This window comes from Vicugna pacos, chromosome 3 (assembly GCF_048564905.1).
Source record: "Vicugna pacos chromosome 3, VicPac4, whole genome shotgun sequence".
Lineage (NCBI taxonomy): Eukaryota > Metazoa > Chordata > Mammalia > Artiodactyla > Camelidae > Vicugna > Vicugna pacos.
In genome coordinates this window covers 100,026,518-100,041,994 of record NC_132989.1, presented here as the reverse complement: position 1 = coordinate 100,041,994, position 15,477 = coordinate 100,026,518, and the positions used below count along the sequence as shown (strand labels likewise).

Sequence of the window (15,477 nt, the reverse complement as noted above, 5' to 3'; positions counted from 1 at the left end):
TATTTGTACGTGGACAATCACTTTTCATTGCAGCACTTTTCTCTCTCGGGAGGCCCCTAACCTGAGCAGGCCTGGGTATTCTAGCTCCAGAAAGGATCTGGCTAAGATTCAGCCCTAGTTCTCAAGAATGTTCTTACCTTCTCATCTTAGATGTTTTCTTCCTTAGGCTTTTCTTTCTGTGCTGCCCCATGTCATGAAACTAAGGAGCTACAAGGCAGAGCTAGAAAAAAGGCACCAGAAGTGTGGTGGGTTGGCTCTTAAGGAAGGCCCTAGACAAGTCTGGAGCCTCCTCAGGAGAGAAGAACCTGTTCCCCAGCTGCTGAGAGGGCAGACAGAAGATGATCTTCAATTACCCATCAGTGGGGAGGTTATAGCTCAGTGGTAGAGTGTGTGCCTAGTATGCACAAGGTCCTGGGCTCAATCCCCAGTACCTCCATTTAAGATAAATAAATTAAAAAAACCTAATTTCCTCCTCCCCACCCAAAAACTTTTAGAATAAAATAAAAATAAATTATCATCATTCTTGGAGGATTGCCTTAGCTAAGAAAGCTGCCCTGCTCCGAGTTATACCTTGTTCAGGGTCAGCTCACATTCACAGCAGCTCACCCCTACCCAAGACAACTCCGAAAGGCCATCCCAACTCCAGAGCTCCCCAAGGGGGTCAGCAGAGGATGACACTACAGTTTAATTTGTCCCTCTGCCCAGTCCTTCTCATTTCTTTGGCAGTCCAACAGCAATCCTTAATGAATGTCCTGCTCACTTTTTAAAAGTAAAAACCATTCTTAGCTTGTAAGCTGGAAGAGAACAAGCAACAGGCTTGATTTGGCCCATGGCTATAGTCTGCCAGCTCTTGTTCTATAGCCACTTTCATGAATTAAGTCAGCTTTGGGAGTCTTGGTGTGAGCTTATGTCATGTGATGCCCATTTCCAAAGTTAAAATATTTAAGCTAAAAATGCTTACATTTAAGTCACTCATGGGCAAATCAATAATGCCACAAACTCAAAAATATTAAGTAGAACCGTTCACAAGAACAAAAACACCCCTATTTTCCAGGCTATAATTTTTTCATGAAATAAAAGGAAGACTTTGTTTTCTTGGTTTGAGGGTCATACATTCTTGAAGTGATATATGTCACTTGGCAAAGAAAAACATTATCAACAATTAGATGTGAACATCTGGAGCTTCGATAGAGTGGTTTTCTATAATTTTCTCATTTTGAGTTTCCTAGAATCTAGCAGCAGTCTTCAGAAAGAAGGCAGAACATTACATTCATTTGTGATTCACATTAGAAAGAAGCTACATATAAATGATTCACTGAACCCATTTATCAAGAGACCTAGTATCTGCTCAGCGACAATTGTGACCTCAGGCCAGCCATGCAACAGCTCTACTCTTCAGCACTATAGCAATGAAAATAGACATTACTTCCCTGAGAGCCTCCACTTTCCATCTCAGAGTCATAGAGGAATCAGCAACAGGGACTGTCACCTTAATTAAGGGCTGGATACTTAAGAATGTTGGCGGAATGAATTATTATGGATGAATGAATACCTGATGAGCTCAGAAAAAATCCTCCAGTGGAACTATTGTCCATTTAGATTTTGTTTTTCAACTCCTGCTCAGGCTTCAGTATAAACTATGGGCAGAAAATGTTTTTTTTTTTAATGGCTTGCTTGATGTTAGTGCCTAGACAAAGTCAACCTTGTATGAAAATAGACACTTCTCAGTTTTCAAATTTTCATTCACTGAGTATTAAAAACTGATTTTTCTCATAGAAAAAAAAAGAAATAGCTCAGGATGCTGCAGAAAATAACAACAACAACAGCAGCAGCAACAGCAACATCAGCAAGAATAATACAACAGCAATAGCCAGTGATGAGGAGGAGGAAATTCTTCCTCTATGTTAGGAAATCTGCTAAGCCTTTTACATCCTTCATGATTTCACTATATTTTATAATAATCTTTATGGAGGAGAACTATTCAAACCCACTTTTAATGGATCAAAAACTAGAGTCTTAGGGAAATTTAGTAACTTGTTCAAGTGCAGATCTGACAGCTGAATTGATGCTTATTTAATATGAGAATCTATTCACTTAAAGAGTACTTTGTTTTGTGTCACACATATCCAAGAGGTTTCCCCAAAGTAGAGCTGTTTATGTGCTAATATTTATAGAGCTTTAGTGAGAATAATTTTTCTTAAACATTAACTCTACTTCTGCTTGACAATTAGTATTCCATTTGAAGCTATTGAATAAAAAACTTTATCGTAGGATCTAGAAAGCTAGTGAAGACTTGTTACTTACAGCAGAGACAGCTGACGGCCCCCCATTATTGGTCTCCCCTTCATTATCATAGTACTAGAACTCCTGATTTCAGTTTGGTTATTGCTGGCTAATTCTGATTCTCTAAAAAGCAGATGACAAGATGCAGTTTCTGTGCAAAAGATTTGTTGGGGGAAGTGCCTGTGTGTGATAAAGGGGAGAGGGAACCTGAGTAGGCAGACAGCCTTGAGATGGAGATTTAGGTTTGACATTTATGAACTGAGAGAGAGAGAAGGAAGAAGGATTGAGTAGGAAAAGCTTCGGATTGAAGTGCAGCTCTAAGAAATAACTACCCAGGGTGACAGAAAGCCCCAGATCAAAGGCTGTCTCTTAGAGAAGTGCTATGTTGGGCAGGAATGCCAGGCTCCAGGAGGCTCCAGGAGGCCCTCATTGCTAAGTCATTAGCTCCAAACAGCCCAGGCAGAGCCTGGCCTTAGTTTGAACACTGCGGTGGTTCCCAAATGCCTGGGCAAGTGAGAAGCATCAGCTAACTACATTTCTCTCTTAAAGGGAAATTCAAGTGGTGCATTCTTAAGGCTGGTACAACGACCCAGTGATCTATGAATCTAAGCATATCCATATAACTAAGATTTAACTAATAGGATATAAAGTAAAGTGATGTCTGCAATGCTTGTCTTTGCCCTTTAACCCCTCCCTCCATCCTCCTTGCATCATGCTCACAGTAGCAAGTCATCTTGGATAACGTGAGGGAGAGTGGAGAAAGAAGACAGGAGGAGCCGGGATCCACAGATAACCGAGGAAAGTCATCACACAGCCCATTATAGGAGAAAAAGCAACTTCTCTACCCATTAAAAAATGTTATTATAGGGTTCTATGACATACACTGAATTTCAACCTTAACTAATATAGTCATATTTAAAGATGAAATAGAAAAATTTTGCTGAGGCAGCATTGTTAAGGGTAGATTAGAAAAAGGGGTGTTTTATTTTTTTTTTTACATTTTTTATTGATTCATAATCATTTTACAGTGTTGTGTCAAATTCCAGTGTTCAGCACAATTTTTCAGTCATTCATGGACATATACACACTCATTGTCACATTTTTTTTTCTGTGATTTATCATAACATTTTGTGTATATTTCCCTGTGCTATACAGTGTAATCTTGTTTATCTAAAGGGGTGTTTTAAAATAAGTTGTTCTAGTAGAAAACGGTGTGACAATATAAACACATTTTAACATTGGCCCAGACACTGCTGTTTTGATGGAAAAAGGAAGTTAAATACTTTATCAAGATGAAACCAATAGGATTTGCTGACAAGACGAGAGAGAAGGAAAATTAATGAAGAGTTCAGGATCTTGAAATTGTTGATTGGGTGAGTGATGATACCATTAAACAAAACAGGAAGCATGAAGATGGATCAGGACGACTGGGAGGACGATGATGAGTTTAGTTTTTGTTGAATTAGATTGAATTGCTGATGAAACATTTAAACTTGGTTGCCCCATGAAAGGAGAAGATTGAGTCTGTTCAGCAAGTGAAACAGATTCTTTATGAGCATAATATCTTTCCTCTAAAAATTTCCTAAACCATTAGAGAAAGTCATGCATGTGAAATAAAGTCATAATGCAGTATTTAGGGTTCCCATTTGTAATGGATGATGGTTTTTTGTTTTGTTTTGCTTTTGTTTTTCATTTAGCACACACAGAAGATATCTTTGGGTAGTCAAATAATACATTGCATTTTGTACATTTTCTAGTTTAACAAGTATAAACCAAGTATCATAGTGACTCACGGCACTCTTTCATATAGTGTCTATATACCCAGAGATGACTAAATTCTTTATACCGCACCCTCATCTACTTACTCGTTAGAAATATAAAAACAGTATGTTAGATATAAATTCCATGTTCTTCTCTCTTGATCCTTATATCTGACATTATCTATTAAGAAACTTACCAAGCTAAAAAAAGTTAAAATCCAAATTAATTTGCATCAAACATTATAAAAACTTTCGACTCTAATTTGTGTTTTAAGTTACAAAAATAGCATTCGTATATTTTTTACATTCTGATTTTATGTCATGGAATTATAAAAAAATAAACCTCACAGTGATTTTTGTTCACATTTACGGACTTGAGTGTTTTACTGATTACATGCCAGAAACTGAGCATCTATATACATTACTTAACCTCCCTTCTTTTCGTTTATATTATTTTTTTATTCTTCGTTGCTCTTATTGTGATTTTTACCCCAGGTGCAAATAAAGACGTGTGGATCCAGCCAAGTCTTTGGGTGATTGATCTCTCAATTTCCTGACAGCTCACAATGTATCTAGTAATTACACCATTCAGACATGGAGATTGCATTATCTCAAATTGCTTGGAATGATAACAATTTATCAAACTTGCTGCAAGAAGTTCATCTTCACCTTAAAGTGATCAGTTTCTTCCCTGTTAAGTTGCTTTATCTAATAGAATGAGTCCAGAGGGCCTTCATTTGCTTCTTTTCCTGCTTCTTTCATTTTTATTCTCTTTGGTCATTAAACAGATAAAAGAAGATGGTAGACAAAGTCTTTTGCCTGCAATATTTATCTTCCTGCCAGTGCAATACAGATTCAGATTTTATAATCTCATATATAAGCACAAGACAAGTTCAGCAGTAGCATTTCAGAGTGCCTCAAATTTAGACCTGTCCTACACCATTGAGATTTCTAAGACATATTTAATTATAAAAGTAATGCTATAGAAATAAAAATACTACCAATCAGAAAAGTTAGTTTTCAGTCTTATCTTGCTGAATCTTTAATAACAAGATCAATATTATATATTTCCAGATATTGGAAAAGAAGAAAAATCAAATTTAAAAATTGCTACCATAATTTGTATGAACTGATTCTTGCTTCTCAAAGATAAGTGACTACTTCTTCTGTTAGTGCCATTATAACTGACAGTGATAATATGCACAAATAGCTTCACATTGCATATTGGGACACTGAAAGGTGGAAAAGAAATGGCCAAGGCCTTGGAATACCATTACCTAGAAAGACAGGTTACAGTTTATCATGAACCTCCTTTTCCAGATCAAGGAATCATTGTCACGAGACAAATGACCTAGAGTTTGGTGCTATAAGGCAGAGTGTGAATGGTTAATTAAGCGTGTCAACCTGACTGGGCTAAAGGGTACCCAGATGGCTGGTAAAACATTATTTCTGAGCACATCTGTGAAGGTGTTTCCAGAGGAGATCAGCTTTTGTTTTATTTCTGTTTGTTTGTTTGCTTGTTTTGATGGGGGTTAATTAGGTTTGTTTATTTATTGTTTATTTAATGGTAGCACTGGGGATTGAACCCAGGACCTTGTGCATGCTCTGCCACTGAGCTATACCCTCTCCGTGATTAGCTTTTAAATCAGCTAACTAAAGAAGATCACCTTGGCTAATTCAGTGGACATCATTCAGTCTGTTGAGGGCCTGAATACAACGAAAAGGCAAAGTAAGGAAGAACTGGCTCTTTCATTTCAGCTGAGACATCTGTCTTCTACCCTCAGACAATGGCACTCCTGGTTCTTGGGTCTCTGAACTTGGATCAGGACTCACGCTTTCGGCCCTCCCCATAATTTTCAGACCAGGACTTATACCAAGGCTTCCCTTGCCTCTTAGGTCTTTGAACTCAGACTGAATTACACCACTGACTTTCCTGTTTCTACAGCTTGCAGATAGCAGATCTGGGAACTCGGTCTCCATAATCACGAGAGGCAGTTCTTACAATTCATCCCCTCTTAGAGATCTACACACAGGCATACCTCATTTTATTCTGCTTCACGGATATTGCGTTTTTTTAACAAATTGAAGGCTTGTGGAAACCCTGCACTGACCAAGTCTATTGTCACCATTTTTCCATTAGCATTTGCTCACCTCATATCTCTGTGTCACATTTTGGTAACTCTTGCAATTTTTTAAACTTTTTCACTCTATTTGTCATGGTGATCTGTAATTGTTGATCTTTGGAGTTACTATTGTAATGATTTTGTTTTGTATTTTTTAACATATACACGTTGGTTTTTCAGACATAATGCTATTGCACACTTAATGGACTACAGTTTAGCATAAACATTATTTTTAAATGCCCTGGGAAACAAAAAAAATTATGTGACTCGCGTTATTGTGATATTCACTTTACATCAGTGGTTTGGACCCAAACCTGCAATATCTCTAGGTCTGCTTGTGTAAGTCCTATTGGTTCTGTTTCTCCAGGGAACCCTGATCATACATAGGACTTTTCAAGGATATCTTAACACAGACGTGTTAAGGTAACTCAAGAGCTTTCTAACATCAAAAAGCTGTGAAAGGGAGATGGAGGCAGCAAAAGATATTGAAAAGGGACATATAATACTAGAGGGAAAATTAAAACGTGCTATCAGAAGAAACAACTAAAATGCTGCGTCTTTGCTGGGGAGAGAGGTTCGAACGTAGGGTGGAGACAGTGCACGTAAGACTGATCTTTTACGTTTCAAAAATGAATCACTAATGTTTTATTTAAAAAATATGTGAATTCATTACTTTCATTTAAATTTATTTTTACAAATTCACTTTTCAAATCTATTTGAAAGGTATTTGCTTTTCTTGCTATTTTCTAACCCCCAAAAGTGATATTACAGATAAAGTAAATGATCAGTATTGCCTAAAAGGACCCATAAGAAAATATAATGTTTTTCATGTCTGGTATTAGGAATTCTGGCTTACAATAAATTGTAGCTATTTATAAATATACATTAATTAAACACCATTGTGTTTAAAATAATCTCATAGCACCATTTTCCTTCCATTAAGACAAAAATCATTTTACTGTATGGCTTTTTCCCTCTATACTTTTCCTTGGTATCAGACTTTAGTTTTACTTCCCATTTCTTGTCCTTACACTGCATGAATTGTTTTTTCTTTATTCTTATATTCCCCATGAGATGTCAACAATTAGCAAGTGATGTAGTCCTACCAACTAAACTGAATAGAAAGATAAACAAAATAAAACATAAAATAACCAGATACTGTCATTACACATCTCTTCTGTTCACTTTCTAGGCCCAAGTTGCCTGATTTGTTACAGAAAAAAATTACTTGGAAACTTCCCCAGTTGCTGTAGAGTAGGACAAGAACTATATTAGATACTAAAAAGGTTGTGGAGTTTCGCACAGCACAAAATATTCTTAGAGTCCGTATCACAACAGGCAATAATTAAAATGCATATCCGATTAGAGTGTAAAACAGATCACGGTATAGTTATCTGTATAACCTCAGGAGCACAGAGTTAACTGAATTGCGATTACACACGCCAAGTTTTCTATTTGTCTTTCTGAAGAAGGTTTAAACCCAGACCTCCTCAAGAGTTCTGGGAGGCAATTAGGTGAAGAAAGGCTCCCCTTGGTGACATTCAGTGTCACTAGGTTTTTATACCCTGGCAGTTGGACTTGGGAGCATGCTGTTCCACAGCAGGTGGGAGTTTTAATGCTCAGTCAGTTTGTGACAGTGGATAGACCAGCAAAAGCAGCCCCTCTGAGGTTTATTTAACGTGAGACAAGCTGTGGTGCTTAAGACCTGTAATAGCCGTAGGTGAGAGAAATAAAAGTCAGTCTACAGAGTTAAATCAAAGTGAGTGAATAGTAGGCTGAAGCACTCACACAGAAATGTATTTACACTTCTCCAATTTTGTTTGTGTTTCTAAATTTACGCATAATCTTACTCTATCACAGTGCACTTTTATCTACCACTCTTGCTCCAAAGAATACAGAATGCTACATCATCAGTCATCAAGATAGACTTGGAAGACACTAAAAGTTATTGTCAGTCTCCTTTTGTAGATAGAAAAGAAAATTGAAGGGGAAGCTAAGTGACTTTACTCCTAAGATCATTCCGAGAAGCCACTGACAAAATCCAAGAGTTTCGAGGTTTCTTGAGACTCATACCACAAATGAGAGGTGGAACTGTGGGATCACAATATAAACAGAATTCAAATAAGCTGTCAATGAAACCCAAATTTCTGCCAGGAATAAAGAAAAAAATAAAGCAGACATTATTGTTAAAATATGCCCTTTTTGTGTTTATATTAATAATTTTTTGACATAAGAGCTAGAAACAAGTACATATTTATCTATAGTTTCTACATAATCATATTTTAACTACTTATTCACAAATGTACTATTTTCCCCTGCAAACCTCCATTCTAATTCTTCTTGAATATCTGATATACATATTCATAATGCTATAATTTTAATATTTCTCTGGTAATGATAATTATAGGTAATTTTCTATATTAGGAAATGTAGAAAGGCTCAATATGTGAATCTACATTTTACAAACAGATATTATCTTTAAAGTGAACTGGCTTTTTTTTTCATCTATATATGTGTTTTCTTACAAATTATTGAACTTCTAGTTTTAGATGAGAGATGTACAGTTGGAATGAGTGTTGTTCCCACCCTTATACAAAAAAAAAAAGTTCTGGGCAAATAACAAATTATCTTTTCTTGAAGCCATGAGAAAACTGACATCACAGGGGCAAACAACTAACCCTAAGTCTGGAGAGAGACATGAGTTTGTTGGGAGAAACAAAATCTTAGGATTTGCTTTTTTGGGCCAAATACTGTAGAATGCCATTTGAGCCAGAAAAATGATTAAGCAAGAAATGTTTAACAAATTGCTAAAGGCCAAGTGTTGGACAGTGTAATAGTGTGAAGGCTCTGAGATCTGCAGACATATGGAAGTTGCAACTTGCAGGTTTTCTCTCATGGTCCACAGAGAAGATGGGGATACGTTATTTAGCCAGAAAGAGTAAAATTTAGTCAAAACATGGATCTCTACAAAGAGATGATGAGCTTTAGAAATGAAATTAACAAAGATAAAATTAGTATTTTAATTTTAATGGCTCTAAGAGAAAGCTGACTTTTGCAGCAAAAGTTAGAACAATGTATTATGTTTACAGCATGTGAAAAAGTGAAAGGTTTGGCTATAACAGCACAAAGGACAGGAGGGGTTAATGGGAATATAATGTTATAAGTTTCTCACATTATAAGCAAAACCATATAATACTATTAAAGTTGGATTCAGATTATCTCAAAATGTATATTGTAAAGCCAAGATAACCATTAAAAAACTTAGGGAAAAAAGATGGATATATTGTCAGGGTTACAGAGAGTCTTTGCATGATGCTCAATTTTCAAGAACATAACAATCCTAATAATGTATGTAATATACAATAGAACTTAAAATTACACGAGATAAAAATAGGTAACTACGAAAGGAGAAATAGATAAATCCACAGTTATAACTGGAGAAGTCAACACTCATCTTTCAGTAATTGAAAGACCAACTAGGCAGAATATCAGTTCAGATGTAGATGACCTTCAAAACACTACTGACCAACTTATTACAATTGATATTTGTATAACAATCCACCCAACAACAGAATATGCATTCTTCTCCAGTGCACATGGAGCATTCTCTAAGAAAGGCCATATCCTATGCCATGACTCAAACTTAACACATTTGAAATAATGTAAACCATACAATGTATGTTCTTAAAGTGTAACACAATTTAACTTGAAAACAATAATAAAAAGAAATCTGGAAAATCCCTAAATATTTAAAGATTAAAAAAAGGTATTCTAACTAGCCCATAGATTAAAAAGGAAATCTAAAGGGAAATTTAAAATATTTTGAAGTAAAAAAAATACAACATATCAAAATTTGTGTAATATAAGTAAAGCAGTGATTAGAAGAAAATTTATAGCATTAAATTCTTATGTTAGAAAAAAGATCTAAAATCTTTAAAAAAGTTTCTTTTGTTACTAAAAAACTTGAAAAAGAAAAACACATTAAACATAAAGCAAGCAAAAGTAAAGCAATAATGAAGTACAGAACAGAAGTCAGTGAAACGACAAACAGAAAAATAGGGAAAATCAATGAAAACAAGAGGTAATCATTTGAAAAGCCCAATGATATTGACACATTTATGGCCAAGGTGATCATAAATAAACACACAATTGACATTATTTATATTAGTGAGAGACAGACTGCATTTTCCAAACGGGAACAGAATAAAAATGTCCTTACTTATTACTCCTATTTAGCATGATAAAGATACAGATAGCCAATGCCAAAGGAAAGAAAACACAATGCAGATGGATTGGCAAAAAAAAAAGTAGAATTTAATATTAACAAATCTATAAAGACCTTTCTACAATTAAAAAATGAGTTGAATAAGATCATGACATTCAAATCAATATAAAATCTAATATATTCTTAAATGTCAGCAGTATACAATTGAAATTTGAAAGAAACATTCAGTTCATACAAAAATCTACACATGAATGTTTATAGTAGTTTCATTCATAATTGTCAAAACTTGGAAGCAACCAAAATGCTCTTTGTAGGTGAATGAATAAACAAACTATGGTATGTCTATACAATTGAATATTATTCAGCACTGAAAATAAATGAGCTATCTATCTATTAAGCATGAAAAGATGTGGAATGGGTATTACTAAGTAAAAAAAAAGACAATTTGCAAAGGCTTCATACTATATGAACCTAAGTATATGATATTCTGGAAAAGGGAAAACTATGGAGACAGTAAAATCAGTGGTTGTCAGGGATTCAGAGATAGAGAGAGATGAACAGGCAGAGCATAGAGGAATTTTAGGATAGTGAAACTATTCTGTATGATACAAACCATGTGGATATACATCATTATACATTTGCCAAAACGTATAGAATGTACAATATCAAGAATGAATCCAAATGTAAACACCATGAACTTTCCTGCATTGATATGCCACTGTTGGTTCGTGGACTGTAATAAATGTACTACTGTTAGTGCAGGATGCTGACAGTGGAGAAGGCTGTGCATCTGTGAAGCCAGAGAAACAGGAACTCTGTGTATTTTGTGCTCAATTTTGATAGGAACCTAAAAGTGCTCTCAGCAAATTTTGTCTATCAACAGATACACATGCATACACACACAAACAGCAAGAACAATGCATTGAAAATAGCACTCCAAAAATAGAATACAAACAGGTAGGTATAAATCTACCAAAATATGTACAGAATCTAAATGTTGACAGCTATAAAACATTAATGCAAGAAATCAATAGCTAAGTACATGGGTTGAAAGACTCAATACCATTAAGATATTCACTCTTGCAAGTGTACCTATAGGTACTGTGCAATCCAAATTCAAATTTTAGCAAACTCTTTTGTAGATACCAGATTTTGCAACAAGCTGATTCTAAAATTAATATGGACTTAGGGAAAGAATAAGAATAGCCAAAACTATTCTTGAAACACACACGCTCTCACACACACACACACACACATTTGGAGGACTCACACTTCCTGATTTCAAGACTTACTTGCAAGCTACACTAATTAACACCGTTGTACTGGCTAAAGGATACAGAGACATAATTCATAGGAACAGATTATAGCATTAAAAAAAAAAGACAAATGAACTTATATATAAAACAGAAACAGACTCACAGACAAAAGTTATAATAAACAACAGTAAAGGGCCATAATGAGCTCTTCTGTGCTGGATTAGAGTCAGAGAGTTGCCAGCAGGGAGAGGGGTAAGAAGGGATAAACTGGGAGTTCAACATTTGCAGATAGTGACTGGTATATATAAAATACAGATTACAAAGTTTATACTGTATAGCACAGGGGAATATATTCAATATCCTGTAGTAGCTCATGGTAAAAAAGAATATGAAAATGAATTTATGTATATTCATGTATGACTGAAGAATTGTGTTGTACATCAGAAATTGACACAACATTGTAAAGTGACTATACTTCAATTAAAAAATAAGTAAAAAAAGAAAAAAAAAGTTTAGCGCATTCAGAAAAAGACTACATAGATATAGACTGACGATTGAAAAACCTTTAAAGAAAATTCAGTGGAGAACAAATAGTCTTGTCAACAAGGGTTCCAGGATAATTAGACATCCATTTGGGAAAATAAAATAACTTGAATACATATTTCACATCTTACACAAGAATTAACTTCAATGGATTTTAAATTTGTCCTAAATTTAAAAAGTGAAACTATAAAACTTCAGAAGTAAACACTGAAGAAAATCTTCATGACTGTGAGTTTGGCAACATATTTTATATACGACACTAAAATGATAATTTGTAGAATTAAAAATGATAAATTGGATTTTATCAGGAATAAAAAAGCTTTATTATTTAAAAGACAACAGTAAAGGAAGGAAAATGCAAGCCACAAACTAGAAGGCAACATCTGTGATTCAAATATCTGGTAAAGGACTTATATCTGAGATATACAAAGAGCACTGACAATTCAACAAAATGAAAACCTAGTTAAAAAATGAGCAGAGAAATATCTGAATAGATGCTTCATGAAAAAAGATACTCAAATGACAAATAAACATGATAAAATATACTTAATGATATTAGTCTTTAGAGAAATATATACTAAACCTACAAAGAAAGGCCACTACCTATTAAAATGTCAATTAAATTTTTTTAAAAAGATAAAAACATGAATTCCTGAGAGTAGGCAGAGGCAAGAGGAACTCTCATCCATTTTCAGTGGAAATTTGTTTGATATTTTCTTACAGAGACAGACTTACCACATGACCCAGAATTCCCACTTTAAGACATTTGCCCAAGTGATCTGAAAGCATATTCATACCAAAATCTATATTGTATAGAACATGTATAGCAGTGTTTTTTATAATTGCCTAAAACTGAGACCAAGAAAGATGTGCAGTCACATGGTCAACACGTCAATATATAAACAAACTGTGGTAAGCCATACAATGTAATGCTAGCAGTACAGTCAGCCCTCTATATCTGTGGGCCCTGCATCGTCAGAATCAACCTGCTGTGGGTTGAAAATATTTGGAAAAAAATTCTAAGAAGTTGCAAGAAGCAAAACTTGAATTTGCCATATGCCAGCAGCTATTTACATAGTATTAGCTATTATAAATAATCTAGAGATGAATTAAAGTACATGGGAGAATATGGGTAGATTATATGCAAATACTATGCCATTTTATATAAGGGATCTGTGAATTTTGGTACCAGTTTGTGGTCCTGAAAACAATTCTTGCCTTGGATACTGAGGGAAAACTGTAATTAAAAAATAAAAGAACTACTGATTCACACAACACATATATGAATCTTACATGCATTTTTCTCAATAAAAGAAGCCACACCCCTGAGGCTACATATTGTATGATGCCCTTTATATGAAATTCTGGAAAAAGCATAACTATTGTTGTCAAAAGGACTAGTGGTTAAGATGGGAAGAAGTTCAAGAGATGTCTATTAAAAAGAAGCTGCACAATGAAAGTGTCTGTGTGGTACCATATGCATGACTGTATGCAGTTGTTAAAAGTGAATATGTTTTATACCACAAAGGGAGAATGCAGTATATTCAGTTAAAAAATCAACCAGAATATCAGGGGATCCCAGAATGGAATGCAGATGGTGACAAATTATTATACCTGTCTTATGAATGCATGAGGTAACCTCATTGAAAGAGGTGAAAAAGGAGTTTGTCTAAGTAACTTTGGAGGCAATGTTTTAACTGGATATTTTAAGGCTACAAACAAAAAGAACAATACATAAACACTGTACTCTGGTTGGCAGATCTGTTCCTTGCTGGATTATGGTTAGGTCACTTTGAAACTTTTCTATATGTATACTCGTGCTGAACAAATAAGGAAATAAATTTTAAATAAATAATCATAGCCAGGTTGTTCACTGTCAGAGACAAAAGTTATAATAAACAACAGTAAAGGGCCATAATGAGCTCTTCTGTGCTGGATTAGAGTCAGAGAAATGAGTATAAATGCATACTATAAACATATATATATATGCATATATATACATTCATACAGATGCTGAAATAAATACAGATATGTGTATATACATGAGTTAATAAACATGCGAGATTTTTCTCTAGGTTGGACAACCGAGAGCGCCTAGAAATAGTAACACACTAGTAGCAGTGAGCAGATCTAGCACACAGCTCTTAGTTTTAAAACACCATTTTCTAGTAAAAGAAGCCAGGGCTCCCTGAGAAACAGTCAATTCTAGGATGGGAGTAAGGTAAATATTAAATCTGGAACATAGTATAGTACCAAATAGGAAAAGATTATTCAAATAAACAGACATGCAAATAAACAACTTAAAAAGATGAAAAAGGAGAGATGGTCACAAGGAAACATGTGCTAACTGGAAAAATCTCCCAATGGCCAAAGCAGGCGCAAGCAATTCAAGGAACAAAATAAATAACCATTGTGTTGGATTAGTCTTCCAAATAAAATAGATATCCATGAGTCCATCCTGATATAAACAAATAATTACATTAAGAAGTTATTAGGGGAAGAAACAATTCTTCTCTACTGAATTCTAATGAAGAAGTGTAGGCAGGATCAATGGATGAATGATAAAATGGGAGAAAATTTAAGGAGAAACAAGATATTTGCATAGCCTGAAAGTACATTCTTCAAAATATTTATCAATTGTTGTGTATGTTTTAACTTTGTTCACAAATTCTTTGATACTTGTTCCACCAACAGAACCCACATTCCTGAGTCTAGGCTAAAATTGGTCAGTCAACTTTTAATAAATGGAAAGATAAAAATAGTAACTGTAGAGTGCAGAAATCTGGTAGATACCACTGTAACCAAATGTTCAAAGTTAGCCTCAGCAGTAATTCATATTGACCTCATACCCCGATATGATGTGATGAGAAGAACAGTTACTTCTGTGGTACTTTTCCTAAACAGCCATAGCCTCAATGCTCAGGAGAGAACACCAGACACACTGACACTGTGAAATATTCTATAAAATGCCTGCCCAGTACTGTTCAAGATCGTCAGTGTTGTGACAAACAAGGTAACTTGGAAAATTATAATGGATTGGAGGAGACTTAGGAGACGTGATGGCTAAATGCAAAGTGGTCTCCTGGATTGGACACAGGAAAAGAAAAAGAATATTAGTGGGAAAAAAAATCAGTGAAATAAAAATTATCTTCTTTAATTTTTAACCTGGTAGAATGTGTAAATGATAATGTCTTAGTTTTAGTAATTGTACCATGGTTGTGTAAGATGCAGTATAAGCTGTGGGAAGGACACATAGAATTCTCTTAACTATTTTTCAACTCTTCTGT

General features: G+C 34.8%; 1 non-coding gene across 1 annotated transcript; it reads left to right on the top strand.

Annotated features, from left to right (window-relative positions):
* Positions 1 to 363: 363 nt before the first annotated feature.
* Positions 364 to 436, top strand: TRNAT-AGU (transfer RNA threonine (anticodon AGU)). The gene has a single exon. It is a non-coding gene; the product is annotated as a tRNA-Thr (tRNA).
* The last annotated feature ends 15,041 nt before the right edge of the window (positions 437 to 15,477 follow it).